Raw genomic sequence first — 5560 nt, 5'->3', positions numbered from 1 at the left:
CCCTTGTCAAAAATCAAGTGACCATAGGTGTGTGGATTCATTTCTGGATCTTCAATTCTATTCGATTGATCTACATGTCTGTTGCTGTACCAGTACCAGGTAGTTTTTAATCACAATTGCTCTGTAGTACAGCTTAAGGTCAGGCATGGTGATTCCACCAGAGGTTCTTTTATCTACCTAAACCATTGCATTAAAGAGAGATGACACAAAAGTGCTCAATGAAAATATGTTGCAAGAACCTCAAGTGAGTGTCACATTCTCTACAGAAACTAATAGTAGACATCTTCTATTGAAACTAATAGTATACATTATCTACTGAAACTAACTGATAGACAGCCAGGACAGTACATACTCATGTTCTTGCCTGGTTTCACATGAAATAAAGGAAGAAGGAGTCTAAATAAATTATATTTCTCTATGTTTCTTTTATGGAAATAATTTACTGATGAAGAAACAATTGCAAAGTTATAAACACACTCTCTGATGTTACAAACCAAGTAGTTGGAGAGTATATAAGAAAATTATTTTACAACAGTGAGAAAGTCACTTTAGTTGTATATTTAAGGTTACTAAAAAAAAATTAGTTTATCTTTCTTCTTCTGTATGCTTGGTTTTCAAAATAACGCAGGACCTATCATCAATGCTGAAGCTGATTTGAAATGGCATTGTGAGTCTCAGTTCAGAAGAGATTGGCTTTTTCATTTCAAATGCACATTACATGATTTGCCAAATATGGTGTTCAGTGTCAAACACTGGCTTTGTTGTCAATGACTCTACTGTCAGGGATGAGGGGAGAAGTGTAAAATGGGAATGCAAAGCAAGGCAGGTAGCTGGCATACTATTGTGGGAGTTCCCCCAGAGGACATGGGGTTGAAAGGCATCCTACTATGCAGACAGTTAAGTTACACAAATGAGGAGAACAGAATTCTGCAGCTACAAAAACAGCAGGGTGAGAGAGAACCATGAAAGGTCACAGATTTCTTCATAGCACTGCCTTCAGCTTTGCATCCTTTTAACAGAGAAGCTGGGGAGGGCTAGGAATAAGCCAGGAAGCAACAAGAGCAGACACATGGGACATCACAGTGCCAAACTATGAATGAATTAGTATGGCAGGGCTGAGAGGTTCCCCCTCCCCCTTGGTTCTATGTCTTATCTTGCTGAGATAAGGCATAGCTAGCCCACGGCTATATAATACACCCTCAGCCCTCTTGCCATAGATCACGACCAACAGGTCATTCTTCCATTCTCTGCTTTCTGAGAGTCACTAGAAAGTGAACTTGACTATTAATTTGTGTTCGTGTTTATTTGTTCTTTGCCTTTTTGCATAACCACAATTTCATCTGAGCCATCCAGATTGTCTCCAGGATCTTTACTCCTTATTTATTCATTATTATTATTATTATTATTAGTAGTAGTAGTAGTAGTAGTAGTAGTATTTTTATTATTATTTAGGGTTCACAGAGTTTATTGGTTCAGTAATAAACAGCAAAGAAAACATCAACCATCACTCCGGGAGTGTCAATGTCGATGTGAAAGCCACCCTTGGAAAGGTATTATTATTTTTTAACTTATTCATGTTACAACCTGATCCTTGCCCCCTTCCCGATTATCTCCTCCCACAATCTTTCTCTCATACCACCTTCCCTTTTCTGTTCCAGTTGAGGCCCCCTTGGGTTTCCCCCCAACCCTGGTGATTCGATTCAAGTCTTTGTGAGGTTAGTTGCATGCTCTCCCACTGAGGCTAGACAAGGCAGCCCAGCTAGAAGACCATATCCCACAGACAGGCAACAGGTTATGTGATAGCCCTCACTCAAGTTGTTCAAGACCCGCATGAAGAACAAGTTGCACATCTGCTACATATGTGCAGGAACTCTCCTTTATTTGATTTATATGATTTTGTTGTCACTAGATACACATGTGCTGCAAATTATATGTATTTAATCTGTTTAAAGTCTCCATTCTTTTTACCCTAAAGTGGCTAAAGGGATAGTAACATTAACACTAATTATAATAACAGTGTCTTCATTTTATTTGTGTAAGGATTAAGTTGAAGAGCCCCTACCTGTGTGCATAGCTTGAACAAATGCATAGGAGATCTTGGCAGTTAGTGACAGTTCCTAATTGTGTATTACAAACCTAATAAAACGTGCAACCAGCACTGTTTTCAACAGGACCCCACACAACCCAGGCCTGTGTTGCCTTTTCTCCTTTAATCCAACAATACAGATGGCTGCTGCCAGCCCAATTCAGAGGGTGACGGTGAGCCAATTCTTCATAAACACATATAGGAAACTGGCTTTTGTGGTGACAAGACCTTGTCTCCAAAGACTGCAAACACAGAGAAATCAATACCTGGCATTGGGCAAGTACAGTGATAGATCTGCTACTTTCAGAATTAATCCTGTTTAGTTAAATGCTATTGAATAGCAGTGAGAATTTGATACTCATGCCTGGTTCTATTTCTGAGGGGGAGGGTTCTTCTATGAAAACTGTCTGACCTACTACACAGAGCACCAGACTAGCAACTACACTAAAATAGAATATTGGGATAGATAGATAGATAGATAGATAGGTAGACAGACAGACCCAACTACAAAAGAACACTAGTGTATTCATTCTTTACTGGTGACTATAGAAGATAGCAGTGTCCATGCTGACCACAGACTAGACTCCAATCCAGGAGTCAAAGGGATTTTGAATTAATTGTTCCATCCTAGATCCTACTGCTACCCACCCCACAGGGCAGCACAGAAGTGCTACCTTTCTAGCTGGCACTCAAGCAATGGCCAGACAAGACTGGCATGACTTGGCCACTTAGGCAGTAAGCAAGAGAAAAATGGAGTGAGAAGGCTTGGGCTTCTTATCTCTCTTCCCATTTAAGGACTCAATTTCTCATTTTCTGCATCTACCATCTAATAGCTTCCCCTCAAACTTTTTGATCAACAGTGCAGCCAAATGTAACCTGTGGTCCAAACCAGAATGCTTTTGTTAGTGAAGTGATGTGTTATCAACATAAAGTGGGATTGTTTTGGCAAAAGCAGTACACATGATCATTGGCATATAAAAGGCTGAACCTTTGGGTTTAGCAGTGCGCCAAAGCATATTTGGTAATGGTCAGGTGTCTCTGAACCTTTACATCTTTTCCCATTATATTATTGCACCTGCCTGTTTCTGCACCTTGCCTAGCAGCACCTCAATGACCATTAACTGTCATAGTAGATCCCCTGAGCATCTCAAGAGTTCTGCATATGGCACAATTTAATCCCCAAAGAATGAAAAACATTCCTCTCCTCTGCTCAAATGATTATAAAAATGATTCTGAGGCAATGTGTGGAGGTTCTGACAATACATCCTTTGACAGTGTGTCTGAGTCTACTGATGAACGCTTTTTAGACAACAAAAACAATTGTACAAATTCAACACGTGCAAACAAGTAGAAAAATGTCACCTTAGCTTTCTTCCTGCCTAGACACCCATCCCCAGGACTACAAAGGAAGAGATATACAAACTTTAAGATCTCTTTGCTATTTCCCTGAAGAATGGTGCAGAGTCATAGGATCTGGAAGAGACACAGACACGGTCCTACATTTCTATGAAAATGCTGACTATTTAGCATTTGTTATCTATAGCTAGCTTTTCCTTAAATAGAAGTCGAGCTCAAAATATCTCTATATTTAGTAATTATGCAAGTTATTCTTTCATGAGGCATTGGTGTTATAGCTGAACACTAGTACTTGAACTATGTCCAGAGTTACCTTGAATTATTGTTTGCCTGGTACTATAAAAACCATGGTTTGCATTATAGTCTTTTTTCATTTCAATTTTTCAAACTTTTGCAATCTACAATGGCTTAATATTTAGGCCTCTTACAATGATTCTTTGAATTTCTATGATGTCTAACTGATTCTAGCCCTTTGTCTGTGATGATGAGAATAAATATGAAACATCGTTGAACTCTGACTATGCCCAGGAATGTTTCATGCCCGCACTGTCAGGGGAATTGGCCAGTTAAGGCACTCAGTGTTGAGTGTAGAGAATATGAACATGAAAGATATTCCTTTTTAAAAGGCACCTTAAGATCACCCAATGTTTCCTTCTTACAATGTGATAACAAAGATCTTCAAGAATCCTGTTTGTGTCACCCAGAACTTGACAGCTAGACAAAGAAAATGGAATGGATGCCCAAGTTGGCATTTAGGCTAAGGAGAATGGCCTGCTACCCAAGCACAAATGAAAATCATGTTAGAACTCATAATTTTAAGCACAGACTTGGACTGATAAACTTTAAATTAAGAATATATAATAGTGAAGGTAAAAAAAAATCAGGAATTGAAAAAGAAAGGCATATTATAATAATGGATATAATATAATAGTATATAAGTTGCACATGAGGACATAGCGTAATGATGGCAGAGACAAAGACTGAAGAAGAAAACACACACGAGATAGGGTTGCCATAACACAACTTCAAAAGAGTTTCACTGCTATCGACAATATACTTGACAATATTGCACATGTATGCCAAAGTACAGGAAGAACGCCACTCACCCATACCAGTCAAGGAGGTCAAGACTAGTGAATGATGCTTGTAGTTTTTCATGGGACCTTAAGAGTAAAATCCTAAGATGCAGGGAGCTGGAGAGATAGTTCAGCAGTTTGTATGACTGAGTCTCCAGATATTGATGGTGGCAGATAAACTCTTGAGGTTTACACAGTCACCCTTATCAGGAGACATGCATCTACCTACAACTCAGGCTCTAGGGAATCTGACTTCTCTGACTTGGACAGATGGGCACATAACCACACAAATACACACAAAATTAAATTGATTTAATTTTTATTATGAGAGAGAAAGAATTAGGCTCAGGGACTATGAAGGGCTCCGTTGTGTATAGGAATTGAGGCAGCGTTAAAAAAAAAACAAAAAAACAAAAAAACTTGTAGAACAGTGACCCAGAATCTTATCAATTGATGGGAGAGTTACAGGCATAAATGAAAAATAAACTAGACAGAATTGCCTATGCTGTGAGATATTTGTATCACAATTCATTACCTTCATATACCTTACCAAAATAATTATAGATGGGTATTTCAAATGAACTTTGAACTTCACTCTGCAGAACAGCATTTAATATTCTGTGTATAAACTAAGATATAATTGATGTATGATGAAAAATCTACTGTTACAATGATATCTTTCAATTTTTATATTAAATTGTAAAGAGACTATCATTACATCTCTTGGTATAGAAGGCATCGCCTCCCTCAGTATGGTGAAATAACTGCTTGCTTAGATAGTATTTTATAGAATTCATTCAATTTGGCATGTTTGCCTGTAAATAGTTGATTATAACAAAATGAACATTAGAAGGAATAATTTAAAGTTCATTTAATTTTATAAGCAACATAAAATATTCAGCACAAATTAATTTTCAGATATGGTTACAGGCATTTTTGTTAACACTGAGGATAGAGCAGAAGAGGAAAAAAATAGATATTAAAGGAGATAATTGCACTGAAGAGAGAGAGAGAGAGAGAGAGAGAGAGAGAGAGAGAGAGA

At 38.0% G+C, this 5560-nt stretch overlaps 1 protein-coding gene across 4 annotated transcripts in view; it reads right to left on the bottom strand.

Moving 5' to 3' along the window:
- The window catches only part of Pcdh15 (protocadherin related 15), a 1443732-nt gene that overhangs the window by 685551 nt on the left and 752621 nt on the right, over positions 1-5560 (bottom strand). The gene's annotated exons all lie outside the window — the stretch shown is intronic.

Source organism: Mus pahari, chromosome 9 (genome assembly GCF_900095145.1).
Source record: "Mus pahari chromosome 9, PAHARI_EIJ_v1.1, whole genome shotgun sequence".
Lineage (NCBI taxonomy): Eukaryota > Metazoa > Chordata > Mammalia > Rodentia > Muridae > Mus > Mus pahari.
Note: the sequence above shows the minus strand (reverse complement) of the source record. Positions and strands in the feature narration are given on the sequence as shown.